Genomic DNA, 14,510 nt, shown 5'->3' with positions numbered 1-14,510 from the left:
TGTAAAGCATGGACATAGAGTCTGGAACATATTTGATACACATAAATGTCACTTCCTTTTATTGCCATGATTATTTTATAAGGTTGGAAGGTTATATATTACTATATGAGACAACTTACCCAAAATCTTACTCCTGGGTGCCAGTAGGACAGACTAATTAAATTAATTCTGTGAAATAAGTTTATGTCTCCCAGGAGTTCAAGTTTCAATATTATCCTATGTAAATTCAGAGAAGCTGCTTGATTGTAATTCAAAGAAGAAACAGCAAAACAAAGATTAACCATACTCAGACTGCATGTGTTCTGAGCAATGTCCTTTCCTCTTCTGGTGTGCTTAAAACCCAGCCAGAACAAACTGCTGTAGCCTTCCCCTATCCCACGTCCCCCACCAAAGAACAATGAATATAAGGAAGTTTCTGATTTTAAACCCAGCTGAGAATATTTAGTGAGAATACTCAGGCACAGTAAAATAAATAGCATTTGTGTATAAAGTTAGTATAAAATGTTATAAAAAAAAAAGTACCACTATATAATGACCTATTTTAGTCTCAGAGTTTCCTCAGGCCTCAAAAATGAATAATTTGTAGACTGGGCAAACATGTAATTTCAAAAATTGGTTATTGAATGGGATTTTCTATGAATAGTTAACATCAATGTCTGACCTATCTGCTAAAATGATGTTATGGATCTGTGTGTCTATGTTATTTTGTTTTATATTTAAGTAATATGTAGGATTTTGTGTGTGATTTCAAACATGTTATGCTTTAGTGAAAGCAATTTAATGCTGAAGATAAAGGGTAAACTGACTGATGTTGCATTAACTCTCTGTAAGCACTATTACAATTGCTATTCACATTTATGGCTGTTTAAATAGAAACCCATTAATCATATAAACTTAGGTCTAGATTCTGATTTCTAATGCATAGCATGAATTACCACATATCCTTTTCCACCAAAAAGAAAAAAAGAAACAAAAATGCTGTGTAGCATCTGAGATTAAAATCTGTCCTTTCAGATTGATTTTATTTTTATGTAAGAAAACTGCAGTGTCAGATGAGGAAATAAAATAATTTCTACAGGATGAGGTTTCTTTTTTTATATATAATTTTAACAGAATCAAGTGTTCATATATTTCTGTAATATAATAGCATTTCTAGAATTATTATTTCACTTTTTGAAATGAAATATTTTTATCTTTGTGCAATCACATACACTAACATAAATCTTCCGAGAAGGCCCCATTGTAAAAAGAACATTTCCTAAGTTATATGAAAAGCAAGCGAAGCATATTTATAAGAAACATGAAACTGATCAGAATAGATTTTATATTTGTTGCCACAAAAATTTAACAATTTTATTAAAATTTACCAATAAAATAAAATATTTAAAATAATAAAGCTATATCCTGCTTTTGGCATTTATGCAAGTCTTTTTCTTCATTATAATCAACAGTAGTTGAGATAAAAAATTTTGTTTAAATTCTTTTCCAACTAAGGAAAATGGGTTCAATTTATGCATACTGTTAATTTTTACAGCAATGTTTATTAACCCGTTATGTCCCATTTTCAAATGTTATAGGTTTTGATAGATGTCCTATATATGGGTTGATGGAACATCATGGATTAAGAATTTGTTATGAGCAAAGAACCAGTCTAGGCATTTTTAGGGATACAAAAAGATGTATCTTCTACCACCCTGCCTTAAATATAGTTTAGTAGTTTAGATAAACAAAAGGCCATATACAGCCATGTACAGGGTAGAGAGAAACTTTTAAAAGTAGTTCTCAACACTAAGATTACAGAGAAGAATATTTCTATGTGCCACTTTTAAATTTTCTGTCAGAATTGCAGGTAACGTTTAAGAGAGCCTACCTTAGTGCCTGAAGCCTAATAGGTGCCCAATAAATGTTGAAATAATGTATATTCTCTCATGCCTGGCTTTGGAGGGAAGGTAAATGTACTGAGTCCATGTATATGTATTAACTCTCTGGGTAAACCTATTATTTCAGAATTACACTGATTTTATCTGGGTACTACTATTTTTGTGACCCTAGGCTAATTTTCTTTAAACTCTGATTTCTTCATCTGTTAAATGTGGTGATATTGCATATCTCATTAGTTTCATGTGAAGAATGAATGAGATAATGTATGTACAACCTTATAATGTAGTGTCTATAATAGTTTAGGTCAGAAAACTTGGTTACAATTACTAATTTCTGTTACTATTGCTTTTATAAAGAAAGAATGGATGAAAATACTCATTATAAAACATTAGTAATTAAACAATAACATTAACTTTTATGTATATAAACAGCAGAATTTTTACACCAAATGGATAGCACCTCATTCGATCTGTATTATTTGATTTTTTAAAAATTAAGGAAAAAATGGGTCATGAGTTACGAATAAACTTTAATTCATTATTTAACTTTGTATTTGAGCATTTTGTCTTTGAAAATTGAAAGCTCAAAGTGTTCAAAGTACTTAGGAATTATTATTTACTCTTTCATTCATTTATTTATACATTGTACAAATACTTATTGAATATCTCCTATTTGCTAGGTATTGTGGTAGGCACTGATGATATAATGGTGAAAACTTTGCCATCGAGAAGTTTACATTTGGTTGGCATTATTTCATTATTAATAGTCCTGGATTTGCAGTTCTAGCCATTTAGAGGTAGCTCAGAGGTAGTTGACCAACAGTGACTTAAACACTGTGCTTGAGATTCAGGGAATAGATGTCTTAACAAATGAAAGTTCCTTGGTATGATTCCATGAATCATAACCAGGCCAGACAACAAGCTTAGAAAGCTACATAGCCCACATTCCTGAAAGTTGTAAGCACTCCTTTGTCATCTTCAAGGACAATAAATGTTAGAACATGGTTTATCAAACTATGAGGGTCTAGGTATATGTGAGTAACAAAAGTTAGGTCAGGAAGGTACAAGGTCACAATTGAATCTAACTCACTTTTATTCCACTCTAAGTAAGAGTAATTAAATTTCTCCTTATCTTTTGGGTATTAGAAAACCTTGGGCTTTAGTCTGGCAACTAGGTTCTTTTCAGAACTTCTCTTTCCCCCTGTTAATCACCTAATTTCTAATATTGGGAAAGAACTGTATTGGAGAACATTCCACTAAACCTCAGAAAAGGCCATATAGGTCCTTGTTTTCTCTACTTTTCAAATTATTGTTTGCATGAAAAAGAACAGTTATGTCTTTGTTTTCTAATTGACATGTAATACTTGTATATAATAATGGAGTACTGTGTGATATTTTAATACATGTATACATAATGTAATAATAAAATTAGGATAATTAAAATGCCTATCACCTCAAACATTTATGTCTTTATGGTAGGAACATTCAAAATCCTCTCTTCCAACTCTTTTGAAATACACAATACATAATTGTTAATGGTAGTTACCCTTCTGTGTAAGGGAAAACCAGAACTTACTCCTCCTATATGACCATCATTTTGTGATTATCTACTAATTTTTCTCCATCCCTCCATGCCCAGACTCTTGTAGCAACTGTTCAACTCTATATTTCTATGAATTTGACTTTTCAATGTTCCACCTGGAGAGACGATACAGTATTTGTCTTTCGTTTCTGATTTTTTTATTTAACATTTTTGTCTAATTCTAATTTAACATAATGTCCTCCAGGATCACCCATGCTGTCACAAATGACAGGATTTCATCTTTTTATGACTGACTAGTGTTCCACTGTGTATATATATACCACATTTTTATCAGTTAATCACTAATGGACACTTGTCGTTTCCATGCCTTGAATATTGTGACTAGTATTTCAATAAACATGGGAAATACAGATGTCTCTGACATAATGATACATTTTCTTTAATTTTGCACTTGGTATTAGGCTTGCTGGACCATATGGTAGTTTTATTTTTAATGTTTGTGGAGATATCTACATATTTTTTATTATAATGACTATACTGATCACATTCCCAACAACAGCATATAGGGGAAGGTTTTCTTTTCTCCACATCCTTGCCAGTGCTTGTTATCTTTTGTCTTTTAGATAGCAGCCATTTTAACTTGTATAAGGTGATATGTCACCGTGGTTTGATTATTTTTTGTTTTGTTTTTTTGATGATTAGTGATGTTGAGTATTTTTCATATACCTGTTGTATATTTACAAATCTTCTTTTGAGAATTGTCTTTGCCATTTTAAAATCAGATGATGATGATGATGATGATTTTGCTGTTGTCTGAGTTTCTATATTTCTATATTCTAGATACTGACCCCATGTCAGATGTATACTTTTCAAACATTTTCTCCCATTCAATAGATTGCCTCTTTATCCTACTGAATGCTTCGTTTCCTGTGTAAATATTTTTTTAGTTCAATATAATCCCATTTGTCTATTTTTTGTTTTTGTTGCCTGTGATTTGAGGTCTTATTCAAAACAAGCCTTGCCCATTCCCATGTCATAAAATGTTTTCCTTTAGTAGTTTTATTGTTTCAGACAAATTTTAAAGCCCTTTTGAATTGGTTTTTATATATGTTGAGAGAAAGAGATCTAGTTTCATTCTTTTTCATGTGTATGTCCAGTTTTTACAGCATCATTTATTAAGAGGTTATTATTTCCCTATGTGTATTCTTCATGCCTTTGTCAAAAATCAGTTAGCTGTATATGCTTGGATTTATTTCTGGTTTCTCTTTTCTGTCCTATTGGTGTATTTGTCTGTTTTTATGCCAGTATCTTACTGTTTTGATTACTAAGTTTGTGCTATATTTTGACATCAAGTAGTGTTATTACTTCAGCTTCGTTTTTGTGGTTAGAATTGCTTTGTCTGTTCAGTATTTTTTGTAGTTTATAACAATTTTAGGATTGTCTTTTCTGTTTTTGTGAAGATTTTCACCAGTCTTCTGCTGGGGATTGTGTTGAATCTATAGATCACTTTAAGTAGAATGAACATTTTTTTTTTAAGTTTTTCTAATTAGTTATGACAGTTGAATGCATTCTGACACATCATACATAAATGGAGTATACCTTTTCATTCTTCTTGCCGTGCATAATGTAAGATTATACCAGATGTGTGGTCATATATGCACATAGGGTATTAATGTCCAATTCATTCTAGTATCCTTCCCATCCCCTATGCCCTCCCCTCCCTTCACTCCTCTCTCCTCTCTAATTCAAAGTACCTGTATTCTTCCCTAGCCCCTCCCTTATTATGAATTAGCATCTGCATATCAAAGAAAACATTTGGTTTTGATTCTTTAAGATTGGTTTATTTCTCTTAGCATTGATATTCTCTAGCTCCATTTAATGACAAATGCCATTATTTCATTGTCTTTAAGGCTGAGAAATATTCCATTGTGTATGTATACCGCATTTTCTGTATCCATTCATCTGTTGAAAGGCACCTAGGTTGGTTCCATAGTTATGCTATTGTGAATTGAGCTACTTTAAACATTGATGTGGCTGTGTCACTGTAGTATGCTGACTTTAAGTCTTTTGGGTATAAACTGAGGAGTGGGATACCTGAGACAAATGGTGGTTTCACTCCACGTTTTCTGAGGAATCTCCATACTGCTTTCCACAGTGGTTGCACCAATTTGCAGTCCCACCAGCAATATATAAGTGTACCTTTATCCCCATATCCTCAGCAACATTTATTATTGCTTTACTCTTAATAATTGCCATTCTGACTGGAGTTAGATGAAATCTTACAGTAGTTTTTATTTGCATTTCTCTAATTACTAGAGATGTTGAACATTTTTTCATATATTTGTTGATCGATTATATTTCTTCTTGTGCACAGTGCTGTTCCTTTCCATAACCCATTTATTGGTTGGGTTATTTGTGAAACAGGAGGTATCACAATACCGACCTTAAACTGTACTACAAACCTATAGTAACAAAAATGGCATGATATTGGCACCAAAATAGAAATGTAGACCAATGGTACAGAATAGAAGACACAGAGACAAACCCCATTGCCGCAGTCTGGCTGGGCACAAAATCACGAGCCACTCACAGCCTTGTAGATTCAAACAGCAATTCTTTATTCCCAAACTCACACCAGCACTCTACAACACGTTCTGGGCCCCAATCACGTTCTGGGCAAAATCCCAAAATACTCTCTGAATCCCAGGAGAACTCAATGAGAACTCAATGGGAACTCAATGAGCAGGCACGCCTGAGGCAGCAGGATACGCCCTATTCCCAGCAGGGTACACCTTAAACCTGGAACCCGCCCTAAACCCAGATTGTCCTAAACCAGGAACCCCTAAACCCTGATCCGCCCTAAACCCGGATCCGCCCTGGTCCTTGAGCAAGGTCACCTTACATGCAATGACACTGCAAATGACCTGGGTCATGTCATGCGTCATTCTTACTTAGCAATGGCCCTCAGCACCCCATACTAGACAAAGATGCCAAAGACACACAGTGGTGCTGGGAAAACTGGAAATCCATGTGTAGCAAAATGAAATTAAACCCCTGTCTCTCACCTTCTATGAAGCTCAACTCAAAGTGTATCAAGGACCTAGCCATTAGATCAGAGACCCTGTGCCTAATAGAAGAAAAAACAGGCCCAAATCGTCACCATTTAGGCTTAGGAATAAACTTCCTTAACAAGGCTCCTAAAGCTCAAGAAGTAAAATCAAGAGTCAATAAATGGGAAGGATTAAATCTAAAAGCTTCTTCTTAGCAAAAGAAACAATCAATAATGTGAAGAGATAGCCTACAGAATGGGAGAAAATCTTTACCACATGCACCTCAGGTATAGTATTAATCTCCAGAATATATAAAGAACTCAAAAAAACTTAACACCAAACACACACACACACACACACACACACAAATAATCCAATTAACAAATGGGCTAAGGAACTGAACAGATACTTCATAGAAGAAGTATGGACATTTTAACAATATTAATTTTTTCAGTCCATGATCATGAATCAAACTTTACATTTATTTTGCCTTCTTCAATTTGTAGTTTTTCAGTGTTGGTTAAATTTATTCGTGTGTGTGCGCGCTCACACGCGCGTATACACGCATTTTATAAATGGAATTCTTTTCTTGAATTCTTTTTCTGATAACTTATTATTAGCATATAGAAATGCTACTAATTTTTGTATGTTGATTTTTTATTGAATTTATTAGTTTTTAAAATTTTTTGCTGGATTCTTTAGGATTTTCTGTATAAAAGTTCATATTGTTTCCAAACAGGGACAGTTTGACTTCCTCCTTTCCAATTTAGATGTATTCTGTTTCTTCTTTGGTCTCACTGTTCTGATTAGGACTTCAGTACTATCTTGGATAGAAGTCATAAAATGGGCATGATTCTCTCATTCCTGATGTTAAAGAAACAGATCTCAACTTTCTGCTTTCCATGGGTTTTTCTTATATAGGCCTCTATTATATCGGGAGGTTTACCTTCCATATTCTATACCTAATTTGTTCAGGTTATTTTCATGAAGGATGTTGAATTTTGTCAAATAGTTATTCTGCATTTATTGAAAACATCTTTTGGATTCTATCCTCCTTTTTTTAATATGATGTATAACATTTATTGATTTCTTTTGTTTTGTATTTTTTTAATTTGTTTTAATTAGTTACACATGACAGTACAATGACCTTGACATATCATACTATTGATTTCTTAGCTGAATCATCCTTGCATCCCCTAGGTAAATCCCACTTTATCATGATGTGTAATCTTTTTAACATGCTGTTGAATTTAGATTCCTAGTATTTTGATGAACATTTTTTGCATCTATGTTCGTTAGAGGTAATGAGTTGTAGTTTTGGTTGTTTTTTGTTTGGTTTGGGTTTTTTGTTTGTTTGTTTGATTGATTTTTTTAACCTTTTTTTTCCCTTTGTTGTTGTGTTTCTCTGGGTTGGATATCAGGATTATTGGTATTAACTGTTTAAATGTTTGGTAGAGGGCTGAGGATATTGCTCAGTAACAGAGTGCTTACCTAGCATGCATAAGACCCTGGGTTCAATCCACAACACCACACACAAACACATAACTATGTTTGCAAGTGAAGCAATCACTCGCAAACAAAGTCCATTGTTTTTCTTGGAGACTTTTTATTACTGATTCATTTTCTTCATTGTTATTGGTTTGTTCAGACTTTTTTCTTCATGATTTAATCTTCATAAACTATATGGGTCCAGAAATTTATTCGTTTCTTCTATATTGTCCAGTTTTTTTCGATATAATGGTTCATATTAGTTTCTTATAATGTTTTCATTTCTGTGATATCACTTATGTCTCCTTTTTTCATCTCTGATTTTATTTCTTTTTCTCTCATTCTTCATTTGTCATCTTTTCAAAAATATAGCTCTTCATTTCATAGATGTTTTATTTTCCTGATCTCCATCATTAATTTCTCCTTACATCTTCATTATTTTCTTTGTATTAATTTTGAGGTTAATTCTTACTTTTATAGAGTTCCTGAGGTACAATGTCAGGTTGCTTAACATTGTTTTGATGTAGGTGTTTATTGCTATGAATTTCCCACTTTGTGCTGTTTTGCCTGTGTTAAATAGGTTTTGTTGTGTTGTGTTTCCATTTTTGTTCGCCTCAAGAAATTTTTCATTTCCCTTTTAATTTTGTCATATACCCATTGTTTATTCAGGAGTGTCTTGTTTAATTTCTATGTATTTTTAAAATTCCTGAAGTTCTTCTTTGTTATTGATTTCTAGTTTTATACTCTTGTGGTCACAAAAGATAATTGATATGACTTACATCTTCTTAAACTTATTAAGACTTGTTTTGGGGCCTAATCTACAATGTATCCCAGAGAATGAGTTGAGAAGAATATGTGATCTGCATTAGTTGGATGGAATATTCTGAGACAGAACTATTTTTAGAGAAAGAGCAAGCAAAATAAAAATGTGAAGTTTTGTTTCAAGTGTAAGTTCTTACCAATAGGGAATTTAGGCAAGTATACTTGACCCTTTTGCACAACTGTAAAATATAGATGATGAAATTCACCTAATTATTAGGTGATTCAGATTTTAAAATAATAACAAAGCCTTAGAAAGTATGAGATTTGCTTTAGGTAGGTGTTGTTTCTATTGGGAAGATGAGATAATATTTATTCCAACTGCTTTTCCTTTTAGAGTTTTGTTTTTGTTTAGCAACTACTTTTAATTAAGCATTTAAAAGAAAATCTCTTTTAAATGGAGTTGTGGCTCGGTGGTAGAGCACTTGCCTAGCATGTATGAGGCACATACATGGGTTTAATTCTTAGCACCATGTATAAATAAATGAATAAAATAAAGGTCCACCAATATCTTTAAAAAATTTAAAAAATGAAAACCTCTTGGGCTGGGATTGTGGCTCACAAGTAGAGTGCTTGCCTAGCGCGGGCGGGACCCAAGTTCGATCCTCAACACCACATAAAAATAAAAGGCATTGTGTTGTGTCCATCTACACCTAAAAATGTAAATAAATATTTTTTTAAAAAAATGAAAACCTCCTAATAAGTTACTATATCTAATAAGCTAGAATAGAATGGTAAGTTTATTCAATTAAAATACTTCTTGGTTGTGATTCTTGGAGAGTTGTCAGGGATTAATGATTAAGGAATGTTGAGTGTGAAACATACAGGGAGCTCAGGAATCACTCCAAACCTTTTTGTTTGACTGACTAAATGAGAAGTTGTTAGCTGACAAAAAAATACAAGCAGGAGGAAATATTTAGGGGAAACTCATGTGTTTTCCCTCTCTTAATTTTGTGTTGAAATACACCCTGAAGGAATCCAAATGAAGATATCTAGAAGGCAGGGAAATTTTGAATTGAGCTCGGAAGAAAGATCTGAACTGGCAAATGGAGAAAACAACTAAGCAGGACAACATAGAATTACCAAGCAATTTTAAAGACATAATTGAAATTTTAGATTAAAATATATCATGGCGGCCGGGTAGAGTGGCGCACACCTATAATCCCAGCATCTCCTCAGATTAAGACTGGAGGATCACAAGTTCAAAGCCAGCCTTAGCAAAAGCAAGGTACTAAGCAACTCGGTAAGACCCTGTCTCTAAATAAAATACAAAATAGGGCTAGGTTTGTGGCTCAGTGGTCAAGTGCACCTGATTTCAAACCCTGGTACCAAAAAATAATAATAATAAAACATGTATATATCATGCACAAATCCATACAATTGTGGTGTGTTCATGGGGAGGGAATAGCAGGGATGGGAAAGGAAGACAGAAAGGAGAAATCATCTTGGAAGGGCCAGAGGGTAGGGATGAACACTTAAAATAATAAATCTTTCCCCATTGGCCTATTAAGTTTTAGGGTAAAGTTTTGTGCTATTTTATATATTGGGAAAAGGAGAAGTTGAAAAGTCCAAAAAAAGGTAGATTGACTCATATTGGGAGGTTATGGGCAAAAAATAATTTGTAAAGATTGGAGAAGGAAATAAATGAATTAGAGAACAAAGTCATATTGGGTGAAATTTTGAGAGTTTGAGGAAGTTTTAGGTATGTGAGAAGAGATAGGGGACAGCTGCCCTGCTTTGTGATTTAGGGAGAGGACAAAGGGGATTTTATCTTTTAATATGCGTTAGCAATGAAATCCTATATGCTGCTACTATGTGAGAATTCAGTGGTAATTTAACGTGATTTTTAACTTTTCAATTCTTCCTGAATATAGGCTGCTGTTTGTTTTTATCTGAACACAGCATTAAATGTCTGGTCAAGAGGCAGCTTGGCTTTATATGGGTTACTTCTAATTTCTATAGCAGTACTTCCAGCAACCTATTTATTTTGTTGAAGAAAGCAAACATGTAGATTTAATCATAGGAATTTGGCAGCCTGATGAGATAAAAAGAGTTGATGGTATTTTCCATTAGTATTCAAGATAACAAAGGTACTTATGAGTTCAAAGTGAAGATGTAAGAGAATCACCAAATTGGGAAATAGACATTTAGGAATTTGAGATCAACAGGGAATGTGTGAAAGTTTAATATCATATTGAATGTTTGAAATAATTTACAGATGAAGAAATTAAGGCTAAGAGAGGTTAGGTCTATTGTCCAGAGCTACACAATTAGAAAATATGACAGCTTGTATTCAAACCTGATTAGTGTGGGTTTAAAGGTAATTCTTTTTGTTTTGTTTTTAATATTTTTTAGTTCTAAATGGATCTTTTATTTTATTTATTTATTTATATGCAGTGCTGAGCATCGAACCCAGGGCCTCACACATGGCAGGCAAGTGCTCTACACTGAGCCACAACTCCAGCCCAAGGTCCTTCTTTTTATAGTAAACATTTGAACTACCTAGAAAAAGGGTCTATTTCTGAAATGCAAGAATGTTGGTGATAATTAGTAGGCATTGTAGCCAGTCAGAATTCTTGATTTTAAACAATAGGAGCCAGTTCTGTCTAAAACGGAAAATGGAAACATCATAGACTCTATAGAAAGTATAAGGATGGTAAAGAACCAGGCTTAACAATAGAAACCAAAAAAGGCATAAGGCTTATCACGTAATTGTGTTCTGCTGCCTTGGACCCATGTAGTAGTTTGATGTCTCAGTTTGATTGCAGCTTTCATGAGTAATCTCTAATAGTTTCTGTATGTCTGCTTCACTATTGTGGAAATCACAGTCCTGGGTGGAGTACTAGTTTGGTTGGACCCATGTCACATGAGTCATTATTAGTATTAAAGAACCAGGAAACAGATTATCCTGGACTATCCCAACTTGTTTGGATATTTCACACAGTAAGAAATATACTTAAATACTGGGCAACATCAATATGTCTCTTATATACAAATTGTACTATGCATGCACAGGAGTACATATGTACACACATGTGCACACACAGAAACATACACACACAAAGGAATCTTTGATGCTTACTTTCCAGTACCAGAGATTTTTCATTAAACTGATAATACCATGGTGTTAGAATTCTCTTTTTTTAAATTTGTTTTGCTACAGAAAACAATGGTGATGGTGGAAAGGTCAAAAAGTACAAGTAAAGAAAAAAAAAAGACCTTAAAACCCTAATACCTGAAGGATAAATAATAGGAACTTTTTTTGGGTGCTCTTCTAAGCTCAAAGTGAAATGATACTAAAGAGATATTAAAAAGGTATTTTGACCATCTTTTTAAAATTCATGATCTATCCTAAACATCTTTCTAGAGCAATTTAAAAGTATATACTCTTTGATTGTCTGGATATGTCATAATTTGTATAAAAATCTCAGATGATTGAACACTTAGGTTGTTATAGGTTTTCATTTTTCATCATATAATGCTTTGTAAAAAAAAATTTGTCATGCATTTTCATATTATTGTATTACTTCAGAAAAATAAATTGCTAGAAATGTGCTTGCTTCATCAAAAGCTACAACATTTTAAAGGCTTTTTAGTTATTTTTAAATCACTCTTTAGAAAAATTATATTAATATATGTGTGTGTGTGGTGTGTGTGTGTGTGTGTACATTTCTCTTCCAAAATCCTATTATGGACATTTCAAGCTCTTTTGTTGCTAATTTGATAAATGAAAAGTGGGTTTTACTTCTTTCATTTATTCTACAGATATGTTTGAGCCCATTTTATGCTCAACACAATTCTAATTTCTGTGGAGAAGCAAACTGCTTGCTTTTGAGGAATTTATGTTCCAGATAAACTGGATAAAGCAAAATGGAAAAAGTGAGAAAAAGAACAGATATCTAAATATATTTCAAAAGAAAGGGAGGATTAAGAAGGTTATTCATATAGTAGCTTAGATTAGGGTGTAGGAGGAGTAAAAACTTTCAACAAAAGAGGGAAGCTTTTGTTTTTCTTGATTTTAGTTTCCAAATTGAGCAAAGATAAAACAAGAAACAGATATTACAGACCAGTCTTACATGACAACTAATGCCGAAATTCTAATAAAATATTTGTAAACTAAGGTGTGTGTATGCATGCATATTCACACACTGTCTCCTGACCACATAGGCTTTATTCTAGGAACCAAAAGAGCTGTTTTTGTTTTTGGTTTTGTCTTAATTCAATGTAACCTACCACATTGAACCAATTAAAGAAGAAAAAAACATGGTCACCTAATAGTTGCATTAAAATCATTCTATGAAAATCCACAATAATTATGAGAAAAAAATCTTAGCAAATTTGGAATGGATTGAAAATTTCTTAATATAAAAAGGTAACTACAGTTCATCTATTCTTCCTCCCGTGCTCCCTCTCCCTATCCCACTGTGAATCAGCCTCCTTATATCAAGAGAAAACATTTGGCATTTGTTTTGGGGGGATTGGCTAACTTCACTTAGCATGACATTCTCCAACTCCATCCATTTACCTGCAAATGCCATGATTTTATTCTCTTTTATTGCTGAGTAATATTCCATTGTGTACATATGCCGTATTTTTTAATCTATTCATCTATTGAAGGGCATCTAGGTTGGTTCCACAGTTTAGCTATTGTGAATTGTGCTGCTATAAACATTGATGTGGCTTTGTCCCTGTAGTATTCTGTTTTTAAGTCCTTTGGGTATAGACAGAGGAGAGGGATAGCTGGGACAAATGGTGTTTCCATTCCCAATTTTCCAAGAAATCTCCATACTGTTTTCCATATTGGCTGCACCAATTTGCAATACCACCAGCAGTGTATGACTGTACCTTTTTCCCCACATCCTCGCCAATACTTATTGTTGTTTGTCTTCATAATAGCTGCTATTCTGACTGGAGTGAGATGAAATCTTAGAGTGGTTTTGATTTGAATTTCTCTAATTGCTGATGAACATTTTTTCATGTATTTGTTGATTGATTGTACATCATCTTCTGAGAAATGTCTCTTCAGCTCCTTACCCATTTTTTGATTGGGTTATTTATTTTTTTGGTGTTTAGCTTTTTGAGTTCTTTATATACCGTAGTGGTTAGTGCTCTATCTGTGTGAGGGATAAAGATTTGCTCCCAAGATGTAGGTTCTCTATTCACTTCGCAGATTGTTTCTTTTGCTAAGAAGAAACTTTTTAGTTTGATTCCATCCCATTTATTGATTCTTGGTTTTCATTCTTGTGCTATAGGAGTCTTATTAAGGAAGTTGGGGCCTAATCCCACATGATGGAGATTAGGGCCTACTTTTTCTCTGGTTGTATTCCTAAGTCTTTGATCCATTTTGAGTTGAGTTTTCTGTATGGTGAGAGATAGGGGTTTAATTTCATTTTGTTGCATATGGATTTCTAGTTTTTCCCTTCTAAGCCACCTCTTGGAGAATTTCTCATTCAGATATGTATGTATACACATACCCACACATATATATGTATACATATTTACATACACACACTTATGAAACATGCATGTTAATAAACTTGTTTTTTTTTTCTTGTAAGTCTTTCTTTGGTTATAGGATTCCCAGTTGAGAATTTAGAACTGTAAAGGAACATTATTTTTATCTCTCTCTCTAGTTTCTAGTATCCTACACTAGTTCTTTCTTGAGTGATCAATAGTTTCCATGCCTAGATAAGAATAGAACCATCTGGAGATACACTCAGACATATCTAA

The 14,510-nt window shown here is 33.3% G+C and overlaps 1 protein-coding gene across 8 annotated transcripts in view; it reads left to right on the top strand.

The window, feature by feature from the left end:
• Positions 1–14,510, top strand: part of Mbd5 (methyl-CpG binding domain protein 5) — a 409,185-nt gene that overhangs the window by 184,499 nt on the left and 210,176 nt on the right. The gene's annotated exons all lie outside the window — the stretch shown is intronic.

This window comes from Marmota flaviventris, chromosome 11 (genome assembly GCF_047511675.1).
Source record: "Marmota flaviventris isolate mMarFla1 chromosome 11, mMarFla1.hap1, whole genome shotgun sequence".
Taxonomy (NCBI): Eukaryota; Metazoa; Chordata; class Mammalia; order Rodentia; family Sciuridae; genus Marmota; species Marmota flaviventris.
Note: the sequence above shows the minus strand (reverse complement) of the source record. Positions and strands in the feature narration are given on the sequence as shown.